Source organism: Danio rerio, chromosome 1, assembly GCF_049306965.1.
Source record: "Danio rerio strain Tuebingen ecotype United States chromosome 1, GRCz12tu, whole genome shotgun sequence".
Classification (NCBI taxonomy): domain Eukaryota; kingdom Metazoa; phylum Chordata; class Actinopteri; order Cypriniformes; family Danionidae; genus Danio; species Danio rerio.
The window spans coordinates 4,542,917-4,557,797 of record NC_133176.1 but is presented as its reverse complement, the minus strand read 5'-3'; positions in this window follow the sequence as shown (position 1 = coordinate 4,557,797).

The following is a 14,881-nucleotide window of genomic DNA, read 5'->3' as shown; positions in this document are numbered from 1 at the left end:
GTTTCAGTCTTCATGGTCCAGGATCAACATTAGTGAATTTTCAGTTTTGATGGTCCAGGATCAACATTAGTGAATTTATATTCTTGATGGTCCAGGATCAACATTAGTGAAGTTTCAGTCTTAATGGTCCAGGATCAACATTAGTGAATTTTCAGTCTTGATGGTCCAGGATCAACATTAGTGAATTTTCAGTTTTGATGGTCCAGGATCAACATTAGTGAATTTATATTCTTGATGGTCCAGGATCAACATTAGTGAAGTTTCAGTCTTGATGGTCCAGGATCAACATTAGTGAATTTATATTCTTGATGGTCCAGGATCAACATTAGTGAAGTTTCAGTCTTGATGGTCCAGGATCAACATTAGTGAAGTTTTAGTCTTGATGGTCCAGGATCAACATTAGTGAATTTATATTCTTGATGGTCCAGGATCAACATTAGTGAATTTTCAGTCTTGATGGTCCAGGATCAACATTAGTGAATTCATGATCTTAATGGTCCAGGATCAACATTAGTGAATTCATATTCTTAATGGTCCAGGATCAACATTAGTGAATTTTAAGTATTGGTGGTCCAGGATCAACATTAGTGAAGTTTCAGTCTTGATGGTCCAGGATCAACATTAGTGAAGTTTCAGTCTTGATGGTCCAGGATCAACATTAGTGAATTTTCAGTTTTGATGGTCCAGGATCAACATTAGTGAATTTTAAGTATTGATGGTCCAGGATCAACATTAGTGAATTCATATTCTTGATGGTCCAGGATCAACATTAGTGAATTTTCAGTTTTAATGGTCCAGGATCAACATTAGTGAATTCATATCCTTGATGGTCCAGGATCAACATTAGTGAAGTTTCTGTCTTGATGGTCCAGGATCAACATTAGTGAGTTTTCAGTCTTGATGGTCCAGGATCAACATTAGTGAATTAAGAATCTTGATGGTCCAGGATCAACATTAGTAAATTAAAAAATTTCATGGTCCAGGATCAACATTAGTGAATTTTCAGTTTTGATGGTCCAGGATCAACATTAGTGAATTAAGAATCTTGATGGTCTAGGATCAACATTAGTAAATTAAAAAATTTCATGGTCCAGGATCAACATTAGTGAATTTTAAGTATTGGTGGTCCAGGATCAACATTAGTGAAGTTTCAGTCTTGATGGTCCAGAATCAACATTAGTGAATTTTCAGTCTTGATGGTCCAGGATCAACATTAGTGTATGTTCAGCTTTGATGGTCCAGGATCAACATTAGTGAATTTTAAGTATTGCTGGTCCAGGATCAACATTAGTGAATGTTCAGTTTTGATGGTCCAGGATCAATATTAGTGAATTCATATTCTTGATGGTCCAGGATCAACATTAGTGAATTTTCAGTTTTGATGGTCCAGGATCAACATTAGTGAAGTTTCAGTCTTCATGGTCCAGGATCAACATTAGTGAATTTATATTCTTGATGGTCCAGGATCAACATTAGTGAATTTTCAGTCTTGATGGTCCAGGATCAACATTAGTAAATTAAAAAATTTGATGGTCCAGGATCAACATTAGTGAATTTCAAGTTTTGATGGTCCAGGATCAACATTAGTGAATTCATATTCTTGATGGTCCAGGATCAACATTAGTGAATTTTAAGTATTGGTGGTCCAGGATCAACATTAGTGAATTCATATTCTTGATGGTCCAGGATCAACATTAGTGAAGTTTCAGTCTTGATGGTCCAGGATCAACATTAGTGAATTTTCAGTTTTGATGGTCCAGGATCAACATTAGTGAATTTATATTCTTGATGGTCCAGGATCAACATTAGTGAATTTTCAGTCTTAATAGTTCAGGATCAACAATAGTGAATTCAAATTCTTGATGGTCCAGGATCAACATTAGTGAATTCATATTCTTGATGGTCCAGGATCAACATTAGTGAATTTTCAGTTTTGATGGTCCAGGATCAACATTAGTGAGTTTAAAATCTTGATGGTCCAGGATCAACATTAGTAAATTTTCAGTCTTAATGGTCCAGGATCAACAATAGTGAATTCATATTCTTGATGGTCCAGGATCAATATTAGTAAATAAAAAAATTTCCTGGTCCAGGATCAACATTAGTGAATTTTCAGTTTTGATGGTCCAGGATCAACATTAGTGAAGTTTCAGTCTTGATGGTCCAGGATCAACATTAGTGAATTTATATTCTTGATGGTCCAGGATCAACATTAGTGAAGTTTCAGTCTTAATGGTCCAGGATCAACATTAGTGAATTTTCAGTCTTGATGGTCCAGGATCAACATAGTGAAGTTTCAGTCTTGATGGTCCAGGATCAACATTAGTGAATTTATATTCTTGATGGTCCAGGATCAACACTAGTGAATTTTCAGTCTTGATGGTCCAGGATCAACATTAGTGAAGTTTCAGTCTTGATGGTCCAGGATCAACATTAGTGAATTCATATTCTTGATGGTCCAGGATCAACATTAGTGAAGTTTCAGTCTTGATGGTCCAGGATCAACATTGGTGAATTCATATTCTTGATGGTCCAGGATCAACATTAGTGAAGTTTCAGTCTTGATGGTCCAGGATCAACATTAGTGAATTTTCAGTTTTGATGGTCCAGGATCAACATTAGTGAATTTTCAGTTTTGATGGTCCAGGATCAACATTAGTGAACTTTCAGTCTTGATGGTCCAGGATAAACATTAGTGAAGTTTCAGTCTTGATGGTCCAGGATAAACATTAGTGAAGTTTCAGTCTTGATGGTCCAGGATCAACATTAGTGAATTTATATTCTTGATGGTCCAGGATCAACATTAGTGAATTTTCAGTTTTGATGGTCCAGGAAAAACATTAGTGAATTTTCAGTCTTGATGGTCCAGGATCAACATTAGTGAATTTTCAGTTTTGATGGTCCAGGATCAACATTAGTGAATTCATATTCTTGATGGTCCAGGATCAACATTAGTGATTTTTCAGTTTTGATGGTCCAGGAAAAACATTAGTGAATTTTCAGTCTTGATGGTCCAGGATCAACATTAGTGAATTTTCAGTTTTGATGGTCCAGGATCAACATTAGTAAATTCATATTCTTGATGGTCTAGGATCAACATTAGTGATTTTTCAGTCTTGATGGTCCAGGATTAACATTAGTGAATTCATATTCTTGATGGTCCAGGATCAACATTAGTGATTTTTCAGTCTTGATGGTCCAGGATCAACATTAGTGAATTCATATTCTTGATGGTCCAGGATCAACATTAGTGATTTTTCAGTCTTGATGGTCCAGGATCAACATTGGTGAATTTATATTCTTGATGGTCCAGGATCAACATTAGTGAGTTTAAAATCTTGATGGTCCAGGATCAACATTAGTAAATTTTCAGTCTTAATGGTCCAGGATCAACAATAGTGAATTCATATTCTTGATGGTCCAGGATCAACATTAGTGAATTTTCAGTCTTAATGGTCCAGGATCAACATTAGTGAATTTTCAGTCTTAATAGTCCAAGATCAACAATAGTGAATTCAACTTCTTGATGGTCCAGGATCAACATTAGTGAATTCATATTCTTGATGGTCCAGGATCAACATTAGTGAGTTTAAAATCTTGATGGTCCAGGATCAACATTAGTAAATTTTCAGTCTTAATGGTCCAGGATCAACAATAGTGAATTCATATTCTTGATGGTCCTGGATCAACATTAGTGAATTTTCAGTCTTAATGGTCCAGGATCAACAATAGTGAATTCATATTCTTGATGGTCCAGGATCAACATTGGTGAACTTATATTCTTGATGGTCCAGGATCAACATTAGTGAATTTTCAGTCTTGATGGTCCAGGATCAACATTAGTGAAGTTTCAGTCTTGATGGTCCAGGATCAACATTAGTGAATTTATATTCTTGATGGTCCAGGATCAACACTAGTGAATTTTCAGTCTTGATGGTCCAGGATCAACATTAGTGAATTAAAAAATTTGATGGTCCAGGATCAAAATTAGTGAAGTTTCAGTCTTGATGGTCCAGGATCAACATTAGTGAAGTTTCAGTCTTAATGGTCCAGGATCAACATTAGTGAATTCATATTCTTGATGGTCCAGGATCAACATTAGTGAAGTTTCAGTCTTGATGGTCCAGGATCAACATTGGTGAATTCATATTCTTGATGGTCCAGGATCAACATTAGTGAAGTTTCAGTCTTGATGGTCCAGGATCAACATTAGTGAATTTTCAGTTTTGATGGTCCAGGATCAACATTAGTGAACTTTCAGTCTTGATGGTCCAGGATCAACATTAGTGAATTTTCAGTTTTGATGGTCCAGGATCAACATTAGTGAACTTTCAGTCTTGATGGTCCAGGATAAACATTAGTGAAGTTTCAGTCTTGATGGTCCAGGATCAACATTAGTGAATTTTAAGTATTGCTGGTCCAGGATCAACATTAGTAAATTAAAAAATTTCCTGGTCCAGGATCAACATTGGTGAATTTATATTCTTGATGGTCCAGGATCAACATTAGTAAATAAAAAAAATTGATGGTCCAGGATCAACATTAGTGAAGTTTCAGTCTTGATGGTCCAGGATCAACATTAGTGAAGTTTCAGTCTTGATGGTCCAGGATCAACATTAGTGAATTTATATTCTTGATGGTCCAGGATCAACATTAGTGAATTTTCAGTTTTGATGGTCCAGGAAAAACATTAGTGAATTTTCAGTCTTGATGGTCCAGGATCAACATTAGTGAATTTTCAGTTTTGATGGTCCAGGATCAACATTAGTGAATTCATATTCTTGATGGTCCAGGATCAACATTAGTGATTTTTCAGTCTTGATGGTCCAGGATCTACATTAGTGAATTTTCAGTTTTGATGGTCCAGGATCAACATTAGTGAATTCATATTCTTGATGGTCCAGGATCAACATTAGTGATTTTTCAGTCTTGATGGTCCAGGATCAACATTAGTGAATTCATATTCTTGATGGTCCAGGATCAACATTAGTGATTTTTCAGTCTTGATGGTCCAGGATCAACATTGGTGAATTTATATTCTTGATGGTCCAGGATCAACATTAGTGAGTTTAAAATCTTGATGGTCCAGGATCAACATTAGTAAATTTTCAGTCTTAATGGTCCAGGATCAACAATAGTGAATTCATATTCTTGATGGTCCAGGATCAACATTAGTGAATTTTCAGTCTTAATGGTCCAGGATCAACATTAGTGAATTTTCAGTCTTAATAGTCCAAGATCAACAATAGTGAATTCAACTTCTTGATGGTCCAGGATCAACATTAGTGAATTCATATTCTTGATGGTCCAGGATCAACATTAGTGAGTTTAAAATCTTGATGGTCCAGGATCAACATTAGTAAATTTTCAGTCTTAATGGTCCAGGATCAACAATAGTGAATTCATATTCTTGATGGTCCTGGATCAACATTAGTGAATTTTCAGTCTTAATGGTCCAGGATCAACAATAGTGAATTTTCAGTCTTAATGGTCCAGGATCAACAATAGTGAATTCATATTCTTGATGGTCCAGGATCAACATTGGTGAACTTATATTCTTGATGGTCCAGGATCAACATTAGTGAATTTTCAGTCTTGATGGTCCAGGATCAACATTAGTAAATTAAAAAATTTGATGGTCCAGGATCAACATTAGTGAATTTTAAGTATTGGTGGTCCAGGATCAACATTAGTGAATTTTCAGTTTTGATGGTCCAGGATCAACATTAGTGAATTTTCAGTCTTGATGGTCCAGGATCAACATTAGTGAATTAAGAATCTTGATGGTCCAGGATCAACATTAGTAAATTAAAAAATTTGATGGTCCAGGATCAACATTAGTGAATTTATATTCTTGATGGTCCAGGATCAACATTAGTAAATTAAAAAATTTGATGGTCCAGGATCAACATTAGTGAATTTTCAGTCTTGATGGTCCAGGATCAACATTAGTGAATTTCAAGTTTTGATGGTCCAGGATCAACATTAGTGAATTCATATTCTTGATGGTCCAGGATCAACATTAGTGAATTTTAAGTATTGGTGGTCCAGGATCAACAATAGTGAATTTTCAGTCTTGATGGTCCAGGATCAACATTAGTGTATGTTCAGTTTTAATGGTCCAGGATCAACATTAGTGAATTTTCAGTCTTGATGGTTCAGGATCAACATTAGTGAATTAAGAATCTTGATGGTCCAGGATCAACATTAGTAAATTAAAAAATTTCATGGTCCAGGATCAACATTAGTAAATTAAAAAATTTGATGGTCCAGGATCAACATTAGTGAAGTTTCAGTCTTGATGGTCCAGGATCAACATTAGTGAATTTTAAGTATTGCTGGTATAGGATCAACATTAGTAAATTAAAAAATTTCCTGGTCCAGGATCAACATTAGTGAATTCATATTCTTGATGGTCCAGGATCAACATTAGTGAATTTTCAGTCTTGATGGTCCAGGATCAACATTTGTGAATTTATATTCTTGATGGTCCAGGATCAACATTAGTGAATTTTCAGTCTTGATGGTCCAGGATTAACATTAGTGAATTAAAAAATTTGATGGTCCAGGATCAACATTAGTGAATTCATGATCTTAATGGTCCAGGATCAACATTAGTGAATTCATATTCTTGATGGTCCAGGATCAACATTAGTGAATTTTCAGTTTTGATGGTCCAGGATCAACATTAGTGAGTTTAAAATCTTGATGGTCCAGGATCAACATTAGTAAATAAAAAAATTTCCTGGTCCAGGATCAACAATAGTGAATTTTCAGTTTTGATGGTCCAGGATCAACATTAGTGAAGTTTCAGTCTTCATGGTCCAGGATCAACATTAGTGAATTTTCAGTTTGATGGTCCAGGATCAACATTAGTGAATTTATATTCTTGATGGTCCAGGATCAACATTAGTGAAGTTTCAGTCTTAATGGTCCAGGATCAACATTAGTGAATTTTCAGTCTTGATGGTCCAGGATCAACATTAGTGAAGTTTCAGTCTTGATGGTCCAGGATCAACATTAGTGAATAAAAAAATTTGATGGTCCAGGATCAACATTAGTGAATTCATGATCTTAATGGTCCAGGATCAAAATTAGTGAATTCATATTCTTGATGGTCCAGGATCAACATTAGTAAATTAAAAAAATTGATGGTCCAGGATCAACATTAGTGAATTTTAAGTATTGGTGGTCCAGGATCAACATTAGTGAAGTTTCAGTCTTGATGGTCCAGGATCAACATTAGTGAAGTTTAAGTATTGGTGGTCCAGGATCAACATTAGTGAAGTTTCAGTCTTGATGGTCCAGGATCAACATTAGTGAATTCATATTCTTGATGGTCCAGGATCAACATTAGTGATTTTTCAGTCTTGATGGTCCAGGATCAACATTAGTGAAGTTTCAGTCTTCATGGTCCAGGATCAACATTAGTGAATTTTCAGTTTTGATGGTCCAGGATCAACATTAGTGAATTTATATTCTTGATGGTCCAGGATCAACATTAGTGAAGTTTCAGTCTTGATGGTCCAGGATCAACATTAGTGAAGTTTCAGTCTTGATGGTCCAGGATCAACATTAGTGAATTTATATTCTTGATGGTCCAGGATCAACATTAGTAAATTTTCAGTCTTAATGGTCCAGGATCAACAATAGTGAATTCATATTCTTGATGGTCCTGGATCAACATTAGTGAATTTTCAGTCTTAATGGTCCAGGATCAACAATAGTGAATTTTCAGTCTTAATGGTCCAGCATCAACAATAGTGAATTCATATTCTTGATGGTCCAGGATCAACATTGGTGAATTTATATTCTTGATGGTCCAGGATCAACATTAGTGAAGTTTCAGTCTTAATGGTCCAGGATCAACATTAGTGAATTTTCAGTCTTGATGGTCCAGGATCAACATTAGTGAAGTTTCAGTCTTGATGGTCCAGGATCAACATTAGTGAATAAAAAAATTTGATGGTCCAGGATCAACATTAGTGAATTCATGATCTTAATGGTCCAGGATCAAAATTAGTGAATTCATATTCTTGATGGTCCAGGATCAACATTAGTAAATTAAAAAAATTGATGGTCCAGGATCAACATTAGTGAATTTTAAGTATTGGTGGTCCAGGATCAACATTAGTGAAGTTTCAGTCTTGATGGTCCAGGAACAACATTAGTGAAGTTTAAGTATTGGTGGTCCAGGATCAACATTAGTGAAGTTTCAGTCTTGATGGTCCAGGATCAACATTAGTGAATTTATATTCTTGATGGTCCAGGATCAACATTAGTGAGTTTAAAATCTTGATGGTCCAGGATCAACATTACTGATTTTTCAGTCTTGATGGTCCAGGATCAACATTAGTGAATTTTCAGTTTTGATGGTCCAGGATCAACATTAGTGAATTCATATTCTTGATGGTCCAGGATCAACATTAGTGATTTTTCAGTCTTGATGGTCCAGGATCAACATTAGTGAAGTTTCAGTCTTCATGGTCCAGGATCAACATTAGTGAATTTTCAGTTTTGATGGTCCAGGATCAACATTAGTGAATTTATATTCTTGATGGTCCAGGATCAACATTAGTGAAGTTTCAGTCTTGATGGTCCAGGATCAACATTAGTGAAGTTTCAGTCTTGATGGTCCAGGATCAACATTAGTGAATTTATATTCTTGATGGTCCAGGATCAACATTAGTAAATTTTCAGTCTTAATGGTCCAGGATCAACAATAGTGAATTCATATTCTTGATGGTCCTGGATCAACATTAGTGAATTTTCAGTCTTAATGGTCCAGGATCAACAATAGTGAATTTTCAGTCTTAATGGTCCAGGATCAACAATAGTGAATTCATATTCTTGATGGTCCAGGATCAACATTGGTGAACTTATATTCTTGATGGTCCAGGATCAACATTAGTGAATTTTCAGTCTTGATGGTCCAGGATCAACATTAGTAAATTAAAAAATTTGATGGTCCAGGATCAACATTAGTGAATTTTAAGTATTGGTGGTCCAGGATCAACATTAGTGAGTTTTCAGTTTTGATGGTCCAGGATCAACATTAGTGAATTTTCAGTCTTGATGGTCCAGGATCAACATTAGTGAATTTTCAGTCTTGATGGTCCAGGATCAACATTAGTGAATTAAGAATCTTGATGGTCCAGGATCAACATTAGTAAATTAAAAAATTTGATGGTCCAGGATCAACATTAGTGAATTTATATTCTTCATGGTCCAGGATCAACATTAGTGAATTTTAAGTATTGGTGGTCCAGGATCAACATTAGTGAAGTTTCAGTCTTTATGGTCCAGGATCAACATTAGTGAATTTATATTCTTGATGGTCCAGGATCAACATTAGTGAATTTTCAGTCTTGATGGTCCAGGATCAACATTAGTGAATTAAGAATCTTGATGGTCCAAGATCAACATTAGTAAATTAAAAAATTTGATGGTCCAGGATCAACATTAGTGAATTTCAAGTTTTGATGGTCCAGGATCAACATTAGTGAATTCATATTCTTGATGGTCCAGGATCAACATTAGTGAATTTTAAGTATTGGTGGTCCAGGATCAACAATAGTGAATTTTCAGTCTTGATGGTCCAGGATCAACATTAGTGTATGTTCAGTTTTAATGGTCCAGGATCAACATTAGTGAATTTTCAGTCTTGATGGTTCAGGATCAACATTAGTGAATTAAGAATCTTGATGGTCCAGGATCAACATTAGTAAATTAAAAAATTTCATGGTCCAGGATCAACATTAGTAAATTAAAAAATTTGATGGTCCAGGATCAACATTAGTGAAGTTTCAGTCTTGATGGTCCAGGATCAACATTAGTGAATTTTAAGTATTGCTGGTATAGGATCAACATTAGTAAATTAAAAAATTTCCTGGTCCAGGATCAACATTAGTGAATTCATATTCTTGATGGTCCAGGATCAACATTAGTGAATTTTCAGTCTTGATGGTCCAGGATTAACATTAGTGAATTAAAAAATTTGATGGTCCAGGATCAACATTAGTGAATTCATATTCTTGATGGTCCAGGATCAACATTAGTGAATTTTCAGTTTTGATGGTCCAGGATCAACATTAGTGAGTTTAAAATCTTGATGGTCCAGGATCAACATTAGTAAATTTTCAGTCTTAATGGTCCAGGATCAACAATAGTGAATTCATATTCTTGATGGTCCAGGATCAACATTAGTAAATAAAAAAATTTCCTGGTCCAGGGTCAACAATAGTGAATTTTCAGTTTTGATGGTCCAGGATCAACATTAGTGAATTTTCAGTTTGATGGTCCAGGATCAACATTAGTGAATTTATATTCTTGATGGTCCAGGATCAACATTAGTGAAGTTTCAGTCTTAATGGTCCAGGATCAACATTAGTGAATTTTCAGTCTTGATGGTCCAGGATCAACATTAGTGAAGTTTCAGTCTTGATGGTCCAGGATCAACATTAATGAATAAAAAAATTTGATGGTCCAGGATCAACATTAGTGAATTCATGATCTTAATGGTCCAGGATCAAAATTAGTGAATTCATATTCTTGATGGTCCAGGATCAACATTAGTAAATTAAAAAAATTGATGGTCCAGGATCAACATTAGTGAATTTTAAGTATTGGTGGTCCAGGATCAACATTAGTGAAGTTTCAGTCTTGATGGTCCAGGATCAACATTAGTGAAGTTTAAGTATTGGTGGTCCAGGATCAACATTAGTGAAGTTTCAGTCTTGATGGTCCAGGATCAACATTAGTGAATTTATATTCTTGATGGTCCAGGATCAACATTAGTGAGTTTAAAATCTTGATGGTCCAGGATCAACATTACTGATTTTTCAGTCTTGATGGTCCAGGATCAACATTAGTGAATTTTCAGTTTTGATGGTCCAGGATCAACATTAGTGAATTCATATTCTTGATGGTCCAGGATCAACATTAGGGATTTTTCAGTCTTGATGGTCCAGGATCAACATTAGTGAAGTTTCAGTCTTCATGGTCCAGGATCAACATTAGTGAATTTTCAGTTTTGATGGTCCAGGATCAACATTAGTGAATTTATATTCTTGATGGTCCAGGATCAACATTAGTGAAGTTTCAGTCTTGATGGTCCAGGATCAACATTAGTGAAGTTTCAGTCTTGATGGTCCAGGATCAACATTAGTGAATTTATATTCTTGATGGTCCAGGATCAACATTAGTGAATTTTCAGTCTTGATGGTCCAGGATCAACATTAGTGAATTCATGATCTTAATGGTCCAGGATCAACATTAGTGAATTCATATTCTTGATGGTCCAGGATCAACATTAGTGAATTTTAAGTATTGATGGTCCAGGATCAACATTAGTGAAGTTTCAGTCTTGATGGTCCAGGATCAACATTAGTGTATTTTCAGTTTTGATGGTCCAGGATCAACATTAGTGAATTTTCAGTTTTGATGGTCCAGGATCAACATTAGTGAATTTATATTCTTGATGGTCCAGGATCAACATTAGTGAAGTTTCAGTCTTGATGGTCCAGGATCAACATTAGTGAAGTTTCAGTCTTGATGGTCCAGGATCAACATTAGTGTATTTTCAGTTTTGATGGTCCAGGATCAACATTAGTGAATTTTAAGTATTGATGGTCCAGGATCAACATTAGTGAATTCATATTCTTGATGGTCCAGGATCAACATTAGTGAATTTTCAGTTTTAATGGTCCAGGATCAACATTAGTGAATTCATATCCTTGATGGTCCAGGATCAACATTAGTGAAGTTTCTGTCTTGATGGTCCAGGATCAACATTAGTGAATTTTCAGTCTTGATGGTCCAGGATCAACATTAGTGAATTAAGAATCTTGATGGTCCAGGATCAACATTAGTAAATTAAAAAATTTCATGGTCCAGGATCAACATTAGTGAATTTTCAGTTTTGATGGTCCAGGATCAACATTAGTGAATTAAGAATCTTGATGGTCCAGGATCAACATTAGTAAATTAAAAAAATTGATGGTCCAGGATCAACATTAGTGAATTTATATTCTTCATGGTCCAGGATCAACATTAGTGAATTTTAAGTATTGGTGGTCCAGGATCAACATTAGTGAAGTTTCAGTCTTGATGGTCCAGAATCAACATTAGTGAATTTTCAGTCTTGATGGTCCAGGATCAACATTAGTAAATTAAAAAATTTCCTGGTCCAGGATCAACATTAGTGAATGTTCAGTTTTGATAGTCCAGGATCAACATTAGTGAATTCATATTCTTGATGGTCCAGGATCAACATTAGTGAATTTTCAGTTTTGATGGTCCAGGATCAACATTAGTGAAGTTTCAGTCTTCATGGTCCAGGATCAACATTAGTGAATTTATATTCTTGATGGTCCAGGATCAACATTAGTGAATTTTCAGTCTTGATGGTCCAGGATCAGCATTAGTAAATTAAAAAATTTGATGGTCCAGGATCAACATTAGTGAATTTTAAGTATTGGTGGTCCAGGATCAACATTAGTGAATTTTCAGTCTTGATGGTCCAGGATCAACATTAGTGTATGTTCAGTTTTAATGGTCCAGGATCAACATTAGTGAATTTTCAGTCTTGATGGTCCAGGATCAACATTAGTGAATTAAAAAATTTCATGGTCCAGGATCAACATTAGTGAATTTTAAGTATTGCTGGTCCAGGATCAACATTAGTAAATTAAAAAATTTCCTGGTCCAGGATCAACATTAGTGAATTCATATTCTTGATGGTCCAGGATCAACATTAGTGAATTTTCAGTTTTGATGGTCCAGGATCAACATTAGTGAATTTATATTCTTGATGGTCCAGGATCAACATTAGTGAATTTTCAGTCTTGATGGTCCAGGATCAACATTAGTGAATTTTCAGTCTTGATGGTCCAGGATTAACATTAGTGAATTAAAAAATTTGATGGTCCAGGATCAACATTAGTGAATTCATGATCTTAATGGTCCAGGATCAACATTAGTGAATTCATATTCTTGATGGTCCAGGATCAACATTAGTGAATTTTCAGTTTTAATGGTCCAGGATCAACATTAGTGAATTCATATCCTTGATGGTCCAGGATCAACATTAGTGAAGTTTCTGTCTTGATGGTCCAGGATCAACATTAGTGATTTTTCAGTCTTGATGGTCCAGGATCAACATTAGTGAATTTTCAGTTTTGATGGTCCAGGATCAACATTAGTGAATTTTCAGTTTTGATGGTCCAGGATCAACATTAGTGAATTTATATTCTTGATGGTCCAGGATCAACATTAGTGAGTTTAAAATCTTGATGGTCCAGGATCAACATTGGTGAATTCATATTCTTGATGGTCCAGGATCAACATTAGTGAAGTTTCAGTCTTGATGGTCCAGGATCAACATTAGTGAATTTTCAGTTTTGATGGTCCAGGATCAACATTAGTGAATTTATATTCTTGATGGTCCAGGATCAACATTAGTGAATTTTCAGTCTTAATAGTCCAGGATCAACAATAGTGAATTCAAATTCTTGATGGTCCAGGATCAACATTAGTGAATTCATATTCTTGATGGTCCAGGATCAACATTAGTGAATTTTCAGTTTTGATGGTCCAGGATCAACATTAGTGAGTTTAAAATCTTGATGGTCCAGGATCAACATTAGTAAATTTTCAGTCTTAATGGTCCAGGATCAACAATAGTGAATTCATATTCTTGATGGTCCAGGATCAACATTAGTAAATAAAAAAATTTCCTGGTCCAGGATCAACATTAGTGAATTTTCAGTTTTGATGGTCCAGGATCAACATTAGTGAAGTTTCAGTCTTCATGGTCCAGGATCAACATTAGTGAATTTTCAGTTTTGATGGTCCAGGATCAACATTAGTGAATTTATATTCTTGATGTTCCAGGATCAACATTAGTGAATTTTCAGTCTTGATGGTCCAGGATCAACATTAGTGAAGTTTCAGTCTTCATGGTCCAGGATCAACATTAGTGAATTTATATTCTTGATGGTCCAGGATCAACATTAGTGAATTTTCAGTCTTGATGGTCCAGGATCAACATTAGTGAAGTTTCAGTCTTCATGGTCCAGGATCAACATTAGTGAATTTTCAGTTTTGATGGTCCAGGATCAACATTAGTGAATTTATATTCTTGATGGTCCAGGATCAACATTAGTGAAGTTTCAGTCTTAATGGTCCAGGATCAACATTAGTGAATTTTCAGTCTTGATGGTCCAGGATCAACATTAGTGAATTTTCAGTTTTGATGGTCCAGGATCAACATTAGTGAAGTTTCAGTCTTCATGGTCCAGGATCAACATTAGTGAATTTATATTCTTGATGGTCCAGGATCAACATTAGTGAATTTTCAGTCTTGATGGTCCAGGATCAGCATTAGTAAATTAAAAAATTTGATGGTCCAGGATCAACATTAGTGAATTTTAAGTATTGGTGGTCCAGGATCAACATTAGTGAATTTTCAGTCTTGATGGTCCAGGATCAACATTAGTGTATGTTCAGTTTTAATGGTCCAGGATCAACATTAGTGAATTTTCAGTCTTGATGGTCCAGGATCAACATTAGTGAATTAAGAATCTTGATGGTCCAGGATCAACATTAGTAAATTAAAAAATTTCATGGTCCAGGATCAACATTAGTGAATTTTAAGTATTGCTGGTCCAGGATCAACATTAGTAAATTAAAAAATTTCCTGGTCCAGGATCAACATTAGTGAATTCATATTCTTGATGGTCCAGGATCAACATTAGTGAATTTTCAGTTTTGATGGTCCAGGATCAACATTAGTGAATTTATATTCTTGATGGTCCAGGATCAACATTAGTGAATTTTCAGTCTTAATAGTCCAGGATCAACAATAGTGAATTCAAATTCT